The following is a 16,551-nucleotide window of genomic DNA, read 5'->3' on the forward strand; positions in this document are numbered from 1 at the left end:
AGGTTTTCTCCCATCCCTATTCCTCCGATTCAGCTGTTCCCTCTCCCCGCCTTCCCCCAAGGTTGTACTCTAGTACTCTCCTGCTACCTGCCAAAAGGAGAGAAGGGTAAAGTCATCCCTTTTGGCAGTTTGGTACTAATACCCAGAAGAGTGTTTTCTATTGCCCAGGCACAAGATTAGTGACTATGACTGCACATCTGCTCCCTTGCCCCCGCCCCAAGCTCCTCCCTATAATTGAGCTGGCTGTATTGATAACTCTTTGGGCTCAATTTCCTGCATCCACTTGTGTACCCAATGTCAAGAGGGACTCTTGTAGGCCAAGGAAAATAAACTGCTCAGCCTTCTCAGACCTGGGCAGCAGGGAAATGTAGGGCACCTGGAAGTCACCCAACCCCTATGCTCTGCATTGTTTGAGCCTCTCCAACCAGGACCTGTTCTGGGGCCACCTGCGATCAGAACAGCAGCAGCTCAAGGCCATCTGAAGAAGTGGGGAGAGGAGGAAGGAGGCGCGATCAGAACAGCAGCAGCTCAAGGCCATCTGAAGAAGTGGGGAGAGGAGGAAGGAGGCGCGGGACATCCTCCTGCTGAGAGACCTCAATACGCAGGCATTTCCCCACCGGGCTGTGGCCTCCACAAGCACAGGGAGAATGACCTTGAGCTCCCAGCACGCAGGGCAGTGTAGACAGTGTCTGCCAGCCAAATACTTACTGAGTGATTTGTGTCAGGCACTGCATTAAGCCCTGTTCACAAATTAACCTGTTGAATCTCACAAGCACTTGATGTATTCCTGTCAATTTGCTTGAAGTAGTTATACCTTAGTACCAATGTTATCCCCATTCTACAGAAAAGGAAACCGAGGCACAAAGAAATGAATTGCTTCAAATCGCACTAAGCCTTCAGAGACAACTCAAGCTTGGGTATTCTGACTCCAATGTTCTCAATGTGCTCAAGAAATATTATCTTATACTTTGAAAGAATGACCAAGCCTTCAAAAATTCCCAAGAGGGCAGTGGTTACTTTCCTTCAGCTTCCTCTAGCCATCACAAAGCAAAATAATCCCCAGAGAACACGGTGGTGGAGGAGGGAGGCATGTGAGACAGAGAATCAATTGGATCAGTTTTACCTTGATGAAAGGCTTTAGACTTTTGAAGATATGCACTAATAGAATTTTAAAAAGATGTTTACGCTACTGCTTTAAACTAAGGCCCTCTTACCAAACCACACCCTCCTTCATAGTGTGCTTCCAATCTGTATTTATGATATTTTAAAATAAATCCTGCAATTAACTTGTAATCATATCAATTATTTTGTAATTTGGGGGGGCAGAGGTTTAAAAGGGCTAATTTATAAAAGATAAGCATCTATAAACATCTTGCAATCTTTTTGCAGCCTTCTTTCTGTGCTGTTTTGCATTTTTAAATTCACTGGGATGAATTAATTCTCTGGGATGTCCTGACTACTCCCAGTTCATACTGCCTTTCTGCCCCCAGGGTGGAGCTGGGGGGAAGGCGGGAGGAAGGCGGGGTGGAAGGTAGCTAAAAATTAAAATTTTATTCTAAATCACTGATCCTGAGAAGATGTTTTCTTCATTAAAGTGAATTCAGGCTACATTTATGTCTGACTCGCGTCTAACAGCAATAACTCAGACATCCATCCTCCCGCCACTGGGGACTTGTTTCAGTGAAACAGTTGAGTGACTTAGGGTGGATTTTGGAGGGGGCAGTTTAACACCCAAACCTTTACAAAGCATGCAGTTCCCAAAGTTACAGAAATAGAGAAAGAGATCATTATCAGCTAGTTGGCCTGGCAGGGGCGAGAGATTCAAAGACACTTAACAATATGAAACAATGGTTACTGCCATGAGGCACAACTTTTTCAAGAACACTCAACTGACAACAGGTTAAAGAATTCCAGCACAGGAGCCAGGAAGGGAAAAAGTCAAACAGGGCTGGAGCAAGCAGAGCTAACACAAATCCCACAAGCCACCTCCGTGAAACCAGCAAGTTTGAGAAAGTTGCCTTCTCATTAAGGGAAAAGGAGAGACTCTCTTCACCTCAGTACCAGCTACCCAGGGCATCTGAAGACTGAATTAACTCCACTCCACATGCCTCCCTTTCTGACCTGGAGATGCTTGAGTTCCCCCACACAACCACACCTTACACACAGCTCCCCAGCCCGCCAGCCTGGTACCTTGACTCCGAAAACACTGAAAAATTGTGGGCTCTGTTTTCCAGACAAGCAGGTTGTCTGATGCTGCCTGCCCCAATGGGACCAGCAAACCAGGGCTGTATCTTGCAAGTCACTTTAGATGAATAACCCTGCAAACTAGAACAGTAGCACGTGGAAGTCACACTGGGGGAGGCATGGCATCACTGGACAGCCACCCAAACCTGGAATTTTCAGCGAAGGAAAGACAGAAGAAAAGACAGACCATTCTGTTCCTCTTCTTGTAAAGAGGGAGAAACTGAGGTCCAGGGGCACACAGGGACCTCCCTCAGATCACACAGCTAGTTAACGACCAAAAAGAGAGCCCACTAGTCCTGATTCTACGGGGTAGGAATCCCCAAGTATGCCACTACTAAGAGTGTAGTCATAGGAGCTGAAATAATAACAACAGCGGCAACAATAAGTAGAAACAGTAAGAAGAAAAAGAAAAATCTGAAAATTTGGGGGAGGTTATGTTTTTCTCTTCCAAGCCCAAAGCCAGCGAAGTTCCTTGAGGTCAGGATAGAGCGAGATCTAAAAGAATTAAGTAAATTAAAAGTGAATTAAGGTTCTTTCAAGAGCCAGAAGGGAGGAGGAAGCGCCCTGACCCCAGCGGCGGTACTCACCAGCACTCTGCGCAGGTAATGGACCCGAGCAGGCACCCAGGTGGAGCGCGGCGCGCTGATATATATCAGGAAGGTGTTGCGCAAAAAGGCCGGCGGCAGCTGCAGTCATCACGCCCCTCGCACATTCCAGGACCGCCTGCGGCCGCCGCCGAGGCACATCTTACCCGCCGGCTTAATGAGCCCATCGTGACTTCGCCCGCTGCAACGAGGAAAGAGGCGGCCGGGCTGCGGGGAGAAAGCTCAGACGGCCCCCCGCTCCCGAAAGGCGGCCAATGTCCCCACGCCCAGAGCCCCCAGCTGCTGCACGCCCGCCCCGCCCCGTCGCAGGCCGCCCGAGATCCCAGCCAAGGCGGTTTAGGGGGTCTCCCTGTCCCCGGCTTCCTCCTCCCCAAGAACCTGAACCTTCTAGTTTAGCTCCTCTAAGGCTGAAGAGGTCAGAGACGTTGAGACATAGATAGAAGCCAACTGGAAACTCAGGGACAAATCTTTCCAAACAAAGCCAGGATTGTTCGCCTTATCAGGCTCCGGGACGCTTTCTGCCCTAGTAGCTTGGAGTCAGTAGTCAGACACTTGGCCAGCTGGAGCCCTGGGTCTGCGACAGGTCGGTGCTGGCTTAGCCAGGCTGAGAAAGGCGAGGAGGGCTGGTCTCACCGCCAGAACGTCCTGCCTGCCTGTCCCGGCTTTGGCAAACCGTGGCCCTTATTTCACCTTCCGCGGTGCCCTGTATTCCCTGTGTGACCACACATGTTTCTCCATACTGGCTTTGAGAAGACCTGTCCCAGGGAGAGCCCATCATGACACTTATCAAAGCAGCAGCTCATTTATGTGCGGAGCAAACACTTCCTCCAGGGCCCACACAATGCCTTCCTTGGGGTAAGAGTGGTTCCCTTTCCAGCTGAGGTTAGAGTGGGTAGTGAGCGTGACATAGGATTACTCAGGATTTGCTGAGCCGGGATCAAACTTGGGTTTTATTCCAATACCCAGGCACTCTCCCGCTGCCGACTGGTCTTGATTTTACATCCGAGGAAAGGGAGGCTTAGCAAGTTTACGAGTTGCCCAGTAGCCCACAACAAATAGTGGAAGTGCCCCATTGGAACTAGGTTGGTTTCATTGCAAAACCAAGAGTTCTCCCCACCGTAAGGGGAAAAAAGTCAGGAGTGCTGCTTCCAGGAATCCACAGAGCAAGGCTCTCCCTGAGGCTGAGAAGTCAGTGGTTACACACACTAACTCTGGGGTCAAACTGCCTGAGACCAGTTTCCTGTTCTGCCCCTTGCTTTTTCCCTGCCTTCATTTGCTTGTCTATAAAATGGAAATAATGAACCCTCTCTGTGAAAATGAGCTAAAATATTTATAGCACATAGAACAGTACTTGGCACAGGAAGAGTCCTCAGTACACGTTAACTGTTAAAAGTTTCACTGGGAACCTGTCGTGTTGGGAGATGAGCGGGAAGCTTTGATTAGACTCATCTGGAACCTTGGGACTCTGAGGTCATTCTCCACAGACTCAAATGCTGGTCACATCAGTCCAAGGGCTGAGACATATTGCTTGGAGAGTGGGCACTATAAGTCAAATCAGGTCAGCCTGTTCTTATTAGAGGGATAATGATTTTGCCAGTGGGCGCTGGTCTTAAAAGCTGGCCCTTGGAGACAGTGAGCGAGCAGCACCTTTCCAGGCAGTGAGTTCTAAAGCAGAGTCCACCAGCGATAGGCGCTGGCAGGTGCTCACTGGGCTCAGCTCCGCCTCCAGCCCTAGGCAGGCTGCAGATTCATCTGCGGCGGGGGTGGGGGGTGGGGGGTGTCCCTTAATTCCCTTCCCAATTAGGGCAGGCCTTAATTGGACATTCATCCCGCTGAGCCTCCCCCAGTAACTGTGGGCTTTATATGGGGTGTGGATCTAACTGTGTTCACATTGCCTTCATATCACTCCCGACAAGGAGCTGACAGACGGGAATTTCAAAAACTTGGAGAAGGTCTCAGGTCTCCCTTTTATGTTCCAGTTGAAAAGGCAAAATGCTGTTTCAATCAGGAGGCTTTTTTTTTTTTTTAATGGGAAGGGATTTCATTTATAGATCAGGGATGATATCTGTTTGACTCTAGTTTGGGATTGTCGGGTTTTGTGTTACTTTGTACAGTGAAGAGAAAGGGTGGGTGGCGTATGTGCATATAACTCTAGAATCTGTCCCTTTAGAGGAACATATTTTCCTATCTTCATTCCAAATCTGATACTATCACCATTTAGCATTTTAAAGTACAGCCCATGTTTACCCGTAAACTTATAAACTACTTTCCTTCAGCATAACCTTGTTTGCCTGCTGTTGTCCTATAAAGGAGAATTGACTGAATGCCACGATATTATGAAGGTGGATCTGAGGCCCACCTAGAGATCACATAGTGTCTTGCCCAAAGCTACAACACTCTGAGCTAATATGTGTCCACATCCCTTACTGAGTCTCTGGGGCCAGATGTATTTCAGAATTTAGGAATTTACATTTTTAGAAAGATGCAGATACTCTAATGGGACCTGGGCAGCATCCTGTAATCAAACTTGTTGATATTTTTACTGTAAAAATGTATAAATATTGGTAGTAAGTGGAATAAATTTGATTTTATACATCAGGCTAGGGCATTAAATGGGTTTTTAAACTGCAGATTAGAGATCATGACTGTTTTTTTTTTTTTTGGCCACAGCCAAGTATTTTACATTTATTTATAATATTTTACATATGTAGGATAATTTACATTACCTATATATGTGTTCCATTTATCTATGCTTTTATTATAAACATTTTAATTTTTTTTTAATTTTCTATTTTTTTTTGGTTGCACCGAACGGTTTGTAGGATCTCAGTTCCCCGACCAGGGATCAAACCCATGCCCCCTGCAGGGGAAACACAGAGTCCTAACTACTGGACCAAGAGGGAATTCCCCATAAGCATTTTTAAACTGCAGAAAAGTGGAAATATTTTTACACTGAACACCTATATACATACTACCTAGATTTAGTAATAAATATTTTACTATACTACTTGCTTTCATTACATATCTGTCCATCTATCAATTCTTCTATTAGTCCACTATTTTGGCTTAATTTTTCATCAGTTTACTTCAGCTATAAATTCTTCAGCATGCATATTATTAACCAGAGTTCAGTATTTCTTTCTGGTTTATTTTCTAGGTAAAATTTACGTAAATGAATGTGAATTGTACATTTTGACAAATACGTATGCTTGTGAAACTCAAACTCCTATCAAGATATAGAGTATTTCTACCATCCTAAGAAATCCCCTCATACCTCTTCCCAATCAATAAATCTAAACTCTCCCTCCCCAAAACACATGACACTTACAACTGTTTTCCACCAGAGATTAGTTTTTCCTGTTCTCAAACTCCAAAAAAAGGGAGTTGTAGAATATGTGCTCTCTTGTGAAAGACTTGACTCATTCAGCCTAATGTGGTGTGTATTAGTAGCTTTTTTACTTTTTAAATTGACGTATAATTGACATATGACATTATATTAGTTTCAGGTGTACAACACAATGATTCACTATTTGCATAAAAAGTGAAATGATCACTACAATAAGTCTGGCTAACATCCATCCCCATACATAGTTACAAGATTTTTTTCTTATGATGAGGACTGTTAAGGTCCTTTACTGAGTGCTTACTGTGTGCAATTACTGTTGTAAACATTTTACATATACAAAGTCATTAATCCTTATAATATTATGAGCTAGATATAAAGGCTGGGAAACGGGGCCCCAGAGAAGTCAAACAACTTACCCTAATGTTATAGGACTAGTAGGTGGCAGAATTAAGATCTTAACCCAGTTAACCAATTTCAATCACAGAATCAGCAAAGTTTTTTGCTACTTTCTTACCTCATTTTCCTTATACTATACGGATATTTGGTTGCCCAGAGGACTTGTGTGATGAAAGGGATGAAATAAGACAGAGAACCCAGAAACACACATGGATACTTGCCTTACAACAATATCACTGCAGAGCAGTAGGGTAAAGGAAATCTGCAATAAATGGATATCCAAATGGGAACAAATGAAATATTCTCCACCTATACACCCACACCCCGCCTCCGCCACACAAGAATTTATCTAGAGGTAAAAGGCAAAACAATAAGACTTCTAGAAGACAAAATAGGCAATTAGTCATGACCTCAAGGTAGGAAAAGGCTTCTTCAGTAGAATACAGGATGCATTAACCATAAAGAAAAAGATATTTTGAGAGAGTGAAAAGGCCAACCAGAGTCAAGGGAAAGATTTGGAACACATATAACTGACTAAAAGCTTATTCCAAAATATGTAAAGAATGCCTGTATATCAAGAAAAAAGAATCCAATTGAAAAATGATCAGGAATTCCCTGGCAGTCCAGTGGTTAGGACTCCATGCGTCCACTGCAGGGGGCGCAGGTTCGATCCCTGGTCAGGGAACTAAGATCCTGCAAGCCGCGTGGCACAGCCAAAAAAAAAAAAGAAAAATGGTCAAGACTACAACAGGGACTTCACAGATAAAGATAGTTAATAAACACATTAAAGGTTTATTTATCATAATTGAGGGGAATGCAAATTGAACCACAGTGAGATTTAAACCCAGTGTATATATGTCTACTCCCAGGCCTCTGCCCAAGAGAAAGGTGCACCTATGTTCACCAAAATGCATACATAAAATAGCCCACAAAATGGCTTGGATGTCCATTTCCATTCATAGAATGGAATAGTAACTGTGAAACACTCCTACAATGAAATACTATTAGGAAATTGACATTTTTTTAGTCAAAAGTTGTCAAATAATATGCCTCAATGAAAATGAACAATTTATTTATTGTTCCATGGAACTAAATGGATAAGTCTCATCTCACAAACATAATGTTAAGTTAAAGAACTAAAGGTTCGGGACTTCCCTGGTGGCGCAGTGGTTAAGAATCCGCCTGCCAATGCAGGGGACACGGGTTCGAGCCCTGGTCTGGGAAGATCCCACATGCTGCGGAGCAACTAAGCTCGTGTGCCACAACTGCTGAGCCTGTGCTCTAGAACCCACGATCCACAACTACTGAGCCCACGTGCCACAACTACTGAAGCTCACATGCCTAGAGCCCGTGCCCCACAACAAGAGAAGCCACTGCAATGAGAAGCCCGCGCACCACAACGAAGAGTAGCCCCTGCTCGCCACAACTAGAGAAAGCCCATGCGCAGCAACGAACACCCAACGCAGCCATAAATAAATAAATAAATTTATTTATTTTAAAAAAAAAAAGAACTAAAGGTTCATACTGTTTGATTCTACTTATAGAAAAGTCCCAAACCAGCCAATACTAAATCTTAGTGTTCAATAATGCATGCGTTAAGTGGTAAAACTCTGAAGAAAAGAAGCAAAGACTGGGAATTCCCTGACAGTCCAGTGGTTAGGACTTGGTCCTTCCACTGCAGGGGGCGTGGGTTTGATCACTGGTCAGGGAACTAAGATCCCACAAGCTGCGCAGCACTGCCAAAAAAAGGTCAGGTAAAGGTCACTTTGGTGGGAAGGAGGGAGTAAGAGGGAAGGAACATTAGGGGATTTCTGAGGTGTTGACAATCTTCTTGGTTGTAGCTGTTTGTTTTGTGATAAATTCTTGAGTTATACTAATCCTGTGTATCTTTTTCTATGAATATGTCACAATTAAAAATTTCATTGGTGTTAGGGAGGAAAGCAGGGAAGAGGGTACATTCTGAGTTATGTCACTGAGTTGAATCCTTTTTTTTTTTTTTTTGCGGTACGCGGGCCTCTCACCGCTGTGGCCTCTCCCATCGCGGAGCACAGGCTCCGGACGCGCAGGCGCAGCAGCCATGGCTCATGGGCCCAGCCGCTCCGCGGCATGTGGGATCCTCCCGGACCAGGGCACAAACCCGTGTCCCCTGCATCGGCAGGCGGACTCCCAACCACTGCGCCACCAGGGAAGCCCAATCCTTTTAAAACCAGTAAGTTTGAGCCACTTACTGGCTATGTCACATAAATGTTTAGTCATCAGCAGAGCTAGTACTTTTATGTGGCTTGCTCTGTCCAGGATGCTTAACCAATTGTTGGTTCGTCAATTGGCCCCATACACAGAGGGCAGGGAAAGACCAAAGAGGCAGCCACTTCAGATTGATAGGTGGCAGATTTAATAAGCTAGGGAACTCACATATGAGGCTTGTCTTGGGCAGTTGCAGGACAAGTAGATTTCTGCAGCCACCTGCCAGAATCTTAAAAGTTTATATGGAAGCCTTGAATGGGCTCAGTCCCATATACCACCCAGATGGTCTCAACAACACTTTACTCTCCCAAGGCTGTGTCCTTGGAACAGTTCCCACCGTGGGAACAGTTGGCAGAATGTACATTCCAAGGACAGGGGAGGGGGTGTGGAGCCTCCAATTGCCTGGGTCCAGCTCGTGGGTCAAATGGCGGTCACGTCCTCTCTATTACCTCCTCTAACACCAATTATGTGATAAACTTTTAAAACAGAACACACAGACTTTCCTGCCGGGAGCAAACTGAATATAAAAACCTCCTCATGGCTTATTGACTTATGATCATTTTACGAAATCCAATGACAATTCCATAACTCCTTAAGCACTTCAGAGCTGTTTTTATATCCTAAATAGGTCCAGACTGCTACTGCGCTTTAAAATTTTTCATGTGTGCATATGTATATCTGTGTGTATATGTCTGTATGTATGTGTATATATATATATGCACACATATATATACTTTTTAAAAAATTTTTTATAAATTTATTTATTTACTTATCTTTTTATTTTTGGCTGCGTTGGGTCTTCCTTGCTGTGCATGGGCTTTCTCTAGTTGCGGCAGCTTCTCTTGTTGAGGAGCACAGGCTCTAGGCACGTGGGCTTCCTTAGTTGTGGCACATGGGCTCAGTAGTTGTGGCTTGCAGGCTCTAGAGCATAGGCTGAGTAGATGTGGCGCACGGGCTTAGTTGCTCCACGGCATGTGGGATCTTCCCGAACCAGGGCTTGAACCCATGTCCCCTGCATTGGCAGGTGGATTCGTAAACACTGTGCCTGCCACCAGGGAAGTCCCTATATATACTTTTTTGGTAATTTTTCTGCTTCTTCCTTTGCAGCATTGTGTTGGCAATTAGGCCATTCATAGGCACTATAACTACATGTAGCAGTAACCTCGCTACTTTATCATCATCATCATCCAACATTATTACATTGCTATTTCTAAGCTGTTGTGGAATAAGAAAATAGGTCACCGCATCTATTTATCTGTTCCACTAACAGTCAATGAAACCGTGTGTCAAGCAAAAGTGAGTAAGCCTGAAAGTTCTATTCACATTCATCTTTTGCTACCTAGACTTAACAACATTTACTTAGGATAATCAGAAAACTTTCCCTTACATATTGATACTTACTGGGCTGGGTTCTAAATAGTAGAGGCCAAAAAATAAATAAATAGTTGAGGCCGTTGGCACTAAAGTCCCATTTTATTTTATTTATTTATTTTTTAACATCTTTATTAGAATGTAATTGCTCTACAATGGTGTGTTAGTTCCTGCTTTATAACAAAGTGAATCAGTTATACATATACATATGTTCCCATATCTCTTCCCTCTTGCGTCTCCCTCCCTCCCACCCTCCTTATCCCACTCACCAAGGTGGTCACAAAGCACCAAGCTGATCTCCCTGTGCTATGCGGCTGCTTCCCACTAGCTATCTATTTTACATTTCGTAGTGTATATATGTCCATGCCACTCTCTCACTTTGTCCCAGTTTACCCTTCCCCCTCCCTGTGTCCTCAAGGCCATTCTCTAGTAGGTCTGCATCTTTATTCCTGTCTTGGCCCTAGGTTCTTCATGACCATTTTTTTTTTTTCAGATTCCATATATATGTGTTAGCATACGGTATTTGTTTTTCTCTTTCTGACTTACTTCACTCTGTATGACAGACTCTAGGTCCATCCACCTCATTACAAATAACTCAGTTTGGTTCCTTTTTATGGCTGAGTAATATTCCATTGTATATATGTGCCACGTCTTCTTTATGCATTCATCTGTCGATGGACACTTAGGTTGCTTCCATGTCCTGGCTATTGTAAATAGAGCTGCAATGAATATTGTCGTACATGACTCTCTTAATTATGGTTTTCTCAGGGTGTATGCCCAGTAGTGGGATTGCTGGGTCATATGGTAGTTCTATTTTTAGTTTTTTAAGGAACCTCCATACTATTCTCCAGTGGTTGTATCAATTTACATTCCCACCAACAGTGCAAGAGGGTTCCCTTTTCTCCACACCCTCTCCAGCATTTATTGTTTGTAGATTTTTTGATGATGGCCATTCTGACTGATGTGAGGTGATACCTCACTGTAGTTTTGATTTGCATTAATGATGTTGAGCATTCTTTCATGTGTTTGTTAGCAATCTGTATATCTTCTTTGGAGAAATGTCTATTTAGGTTTTCTGCCCATTTTTGGATTGGGTTGTTTGCTTTTTGATATTCAGCTGCATGAGCCCCGTATAAATTTTGGAGATTAATCCTTTGTCAGTTGCTTCATTTGCAAATATTTTCTTCCATTCTGAGGGTTGTCTTTTCGTCTTGTTTATGGTTTCCTTTGCTGTGCAAAAGCTTTGATGTTCCATTAGGTCCCATTTGTTTATTTTTGTTTTTATTTCCATTTCTTCAGGAGGTGGGTCAAAAAGGACCTTGCTGTGATTTATGTCATAGAGTGTTCTGCCTATGTTTTCCTCTAAGAGTTTGATAGTTTCTGGCCTTACATTTAGGTCTTTAATTCATTTTGAGCTTATTTTTGTGTATGGTGTTAGGGAGTGATCTAATCTCATACTTTTATATGTACCTGTCCAGTTTTCCCAGCACCACTTATTGAAGAGGCTGTCCTTTCTCCACTGTACATTCCTGCCTCCTTTATCAAAGATAAGATGGCCATATGTGTGTGGGTTTATCTCTGGGCTTTCTATCCTGTTCCGTTGATCTATATTTCTGTTTTTGTGCCAGTACCATACTGTCTTGATTACTGCAGCTTTGTAGTATAATATGAAGTCAGGGAGCCTGATTCCTCCAGCTCCGTTTTTCTTTCTCAAGATTGCTTTGGCTATTCGGGGTCTTTTGTGTTTCCATACCACTTGTGAAATATTTCGTTCTAGTTCTGCGAAAAGTGCCAGTGGTTGTTTGATAGGGATTGCATTGAATCTGTAGATTGCTTTGGGTAGTAGAGTCATTTTCACAATGTTGATTCTTCCAATCCAAGAACATGGTATATCTCTCCATCTATTTTATCATCTTTAATTTCTTTCATCAGTGTCTTATAATTTTCTGCATACAGGTCTTTTGTCTCCTTAGGTAGGTTTATTCCTAGGTATTTTATTCTTTTCTTGCAATGGTAAAATGGGAGTGTTTCCTTAATTTCTCTTCCAGATTTTTCATCATTAGTGTATAGGAATGCAAGAGATTTCTGTGCATTAATTTTGTAACCTGCTACTTTACCAAATTCATTGATTAGCTCTAGTAGTTTTCTAGTAGCATCTTTAGGATTCTCTATGTATAGTATCATGTCATCTGCAAACAGTGACTGTTTTACTTTTTCTTTTCCAATTTGGATTCCTTTTTCATCTCTGATTGCTGCGGCTAAAACTTCCAAAACTATGTTGAATAATAGTGGTGAGAGTGGGTAACTTTGTCTTGTTCCTGATCTTAGTGGAAATGGTTTCAGTTTTTCACCACTGAGGACGATGTTTGCTGTGGGTTTGTCATATATGGCCTTTATTATGTTGAGGAAAGTTCCCTCTATGCCTACTTTCTGGAGGGTTTTTATCATAAATGGGTGTTGAATTTTGTTGAAAGCTTTCTCTGCATCTATGGAGATGATCATATGTTTTTTCTCCTTCAATTTGTTAATATAGTGTATCACATTGATTGATTTGCATATATTGAAGAATCCTTGCATTCCTGGGATAAACCCCACTTGACCATGGTGTATGATCCTTTTAATGTGCTGTTGAATCTGTTTGCTAGTAGTTTGTTTAGGATTTTTGCATCTATGTTCATCAGTGATATTGGCCTGTAGTTTTCCTTTCTTGTGACATCTTTGTCTGGTTTTGGTATCAGGGTGATGGTGGCCTTGTAGAATGAGTTTGCGAGTATTCCTCCCTCTGCTACATTTTGGAAGAGTCTGAGGAGGATAGGTGTTAGCTCTTCTCTAAATGTTTGATAGAATTCGCCTGTGAAGCCATCTGGTCTTGGGCTTTTGTTTGTTGGAAGATTTCAGTGCTTGTGATTGGTCTGTTCATATTTTCTATTTCTTCCTGGTTCAGTCTTGGAACGTTGTGCATTTCTAAGAATTTGTCCATTTCTTCCAGGTTGTCCATTTTATTGGCATATGGTTGCTTGTAGTAATCTCTCATGATCCTTTGTATTTCTGCAGTGTCAGTTGTTACTCCTCCATTTTCATTTCTAATTCTACTGATTTGAGGCTTCTCCCTTTTTTTCTTGATGAGTCTAGCTAATGGTTTATCAATTTTGTTTATCTTCTCAAAGAACCAGCTTTTAGTTTTATTGATCTTTGCTATCGTTTCCTTCATTTCTTTTTCATTTATTTCTGATCTGATCTTTATGATTTCTTTCCTTCTGCTAACTTTGGGGACTAAACTCTCATTTTCAAAGGACATACCATATCAGGAATAAGTCTAACAAGTTGGTGCCAATCTGGACCAGTATGTATGTCTATACACACACACACACACACACACACACACACACACACACACACACACACACACACTCTTAGCCTCACAGCCTGAGTGGTGGCCAGGAGACCAGTGTGGAGATGGAGAAAGAGGTGGCTTTCCTGACATTCTGGCTTTCTTTCTGCTTCCATCACTCATTCCTACCCCAGGGCCTTTGCTCTTGCCATCCCCTTTGCTGGGAACACTCTCCCAGATTTTCACAAGGACACTCCACCTTATCATTCAGGTCTCAGAGACCTTCTCTGTTTCTATGAGCATTTCCTTGGTCCACAACCATTGTCACCCTATTTTTACTTCCTTCACAGATTACTGTATGGCTTCTTTTTTCAACAGTAGACCTCCAAAGAGATAGCTTTTTCCTGGCTGAGGGATTAGAATTGGGGTCCAAATTTCTCCCTAAATATTTCACTTTTGACTTAAACATTTTTTAACGAACAGGATTTAAAGTTTAGAATAGGGAATTCCCTGGTCCAGTAGTTAGGACTCCATGCTTTCAATGCCAGTGCCCGGGTTCAACCCCTGGTTGGGGAACTAATATCCCACAAGCCACATGGCACGGCCAAAAAAAAGAGTTTAGAATATATAATTTTTGATCACATTTGAACTTTAGCCTGAACGTCATCCAGGAGGCTTTCATCTCCCTTCTATTCTCCGTTGATTCTGGGACCAAGAGGCCTGGTTGGAGATGCCAAAGGAAGAGATGTGAGTGATTCCCAAGCACCCCACCCACACACACAGAAAGATCTCCTAACAGGCCTTTAGGGCATCTCATATTCCCATCATGTGTAACTACACCCTTCAGAAAATGAGAGGTATAGAACCCAATGTGGGTGGAGCTATGGAAAAGAAAAGGGGAGCATATGTATTATCTTAGGAGACAATGCTGACAGTGTGACAGTAGGGCTTAAAAATGGTCTTCGGGACTTCCCTGATGGCGCAGTGGTTAAGAATCTGCCTACCAATGCAGGGGACATGGGTTTGAGCCCTGCTCTGGGAAGATCCCGCATGCTGTGGAGCAACTAAGCCCATGCGCCACAACTACTGAGCCTGTACTCTAGAGCCCATGAGCCACAACTACTGAGCCCATGTGCCACAACTACTGAAGCCCGTGTACCTAGAGCCTGTGCTCCGCAACAAGAGAAGCCACCGCAATGAGAAGCCTGCGCACCGTAAAAAGAGCCCCTGCTTGCCGCAATAGAGAAAGCCTGTGCACAGCAACAAAGACCCAACACAGCCAAAAATAAATAAATAAATAAATAAAATTTAAAAAATGGTCTTCTAGGTATCCCTTGGTGGTCCAGTGGTTAGGACTCCATACTTCCACTGCAGGGAGCATGGGTTCAATCCCTGGACCCGCAAGCTGTGTGGCACGGCCAAAAAAAAATAAATAAATAAATTAATTAATTAAAAAAAAATGGTCTCCTACTCTGCTTTAGCTCCTAGGCCTCATGACCTTTCCCCAAAGCATTATGTATTTAGATGTTCCTAAAGACAATGCTTATGGTGACAAATAATTGGAAACCATTTAAATGAATGTATAATGATTTCAAACTTCACAACCTTTTTCACGTCAACATCTATTATAATGCTATAATATAGTCTAGACGCTGTATTTACATACATAACGAAATCCTTATATCCAGCCAACTGTGAGCCATTGGGGTACTACTGAAAAAGCAGAGAATAGCTATGGAGAGAAAAAGATTGGAAGACATATACCAGCTTTAGTAGAGATCATCTGAGGATTTAATAATTTATTCTTATGGATATATATATCCATATATACTAATTTTGAAATTAGAAATAAAAGTTTCATTTTTATCCATCATCCATCCATTTATTCTGTCACTCATTGACATGGACAAGTCATCTAATCTGAACCTCTGTTTTCTTACCTGTTAAATGGGGGCAACATTTAGACCTGCCTTACCTAACTCATAGACGATGAAAATTTAGTAAGATAACATAAGGAAAGGGCTTTGTAACTGTAAAGAGTTACACAAATGTATGATAGTTGGACTGTTTCAACATCATATACGCGTACACAAATATTGTTGTGTTCAATAGGTAGAAAACAGGGGAGTCTCTCTACATCCCCAATAATCTCTACCAAACGTGTACTTGTGCATTGACAAGGATTGGAAGTGCATTTGGAACATTTTTATCAGTTACGTGCCCTTGGCTTTACCTGAAAAGCTGCTGAAATTCATAAAAAATTATAATAACACAAACTCTAGCCCTTTGGGCACCTATTCTCATGCAACCCAACCCGAGGTTATGTTAAGGGGAAGCCTGGCCTGTGCCAAAATGATGCTGTCCTATCTCTTCCTTCTGAAATGCATCCTGCTTTCACCCACCCTGTTACCTACCTCACACTTTACCAGCTAACAGAGAAAGGCTTTCAGAGTTTTTTGCCCATAAGTAGTGTCCTCTCCCACTGTTTCCTTCTTGAAAGATTTATTTCCTAGAAATCCAGCAGCCTCCCCAAATGTCCCTGCTTTCCCACAAACCCCTCCCACCCCAATGTCCCTGCCTTTGGAGGAGGAAGACACACCAGGGGTAAGATATCTTATCTTTAAACGGTGCTGTTGTTTTTAGAGGTCATCATCAGTCCCACTTAGTTGTTAAGGACACAGATAAAGTGCCTGAGCACACAGTGGGACAGGAGTCACTCCCTCAGGGGCAGGCCCCAGGCAGGGATAAGACAGGTGTGTTCTGTGCTAGTCTGGACAGGGAAGGCCCAGGCTGGGGCTCGGCTCCAGATGCTGCATGAGAGACTGGCACTGGTACTGCCAGATCTCTGGACGTTCCTGGAGAGGCCAGTTTTTCATGTGAAATTTACCACTAAAAATAAAAAAGATAATAATAACAAAATTGGGCAGGTCAAACAAAGCAGGTTTATGGACTGCCAATTCACTTTTCATCCTGATGCCAGAATGTGTTCTCAGGTGTTCAGACCTTGGCCCAGT

Source organism: Aethalodelphis obliquidens, unplaced genomic scaffold (assembly GCF_003676395.1).
Source record: "Aethalodelphis obliquidens isolate GAN/ISIS:26980383/991018 unplaced genomic scaffold, ASM367639v1 scaffold6, whole genome shotgun sequence".
Lineage (NCBI taxonomy): Eukaryota > Metazoa > Chordata > Mammalia > Artiodactyla > Delphinidae > Aethalodelphis > Aethalodelphis obliquidens.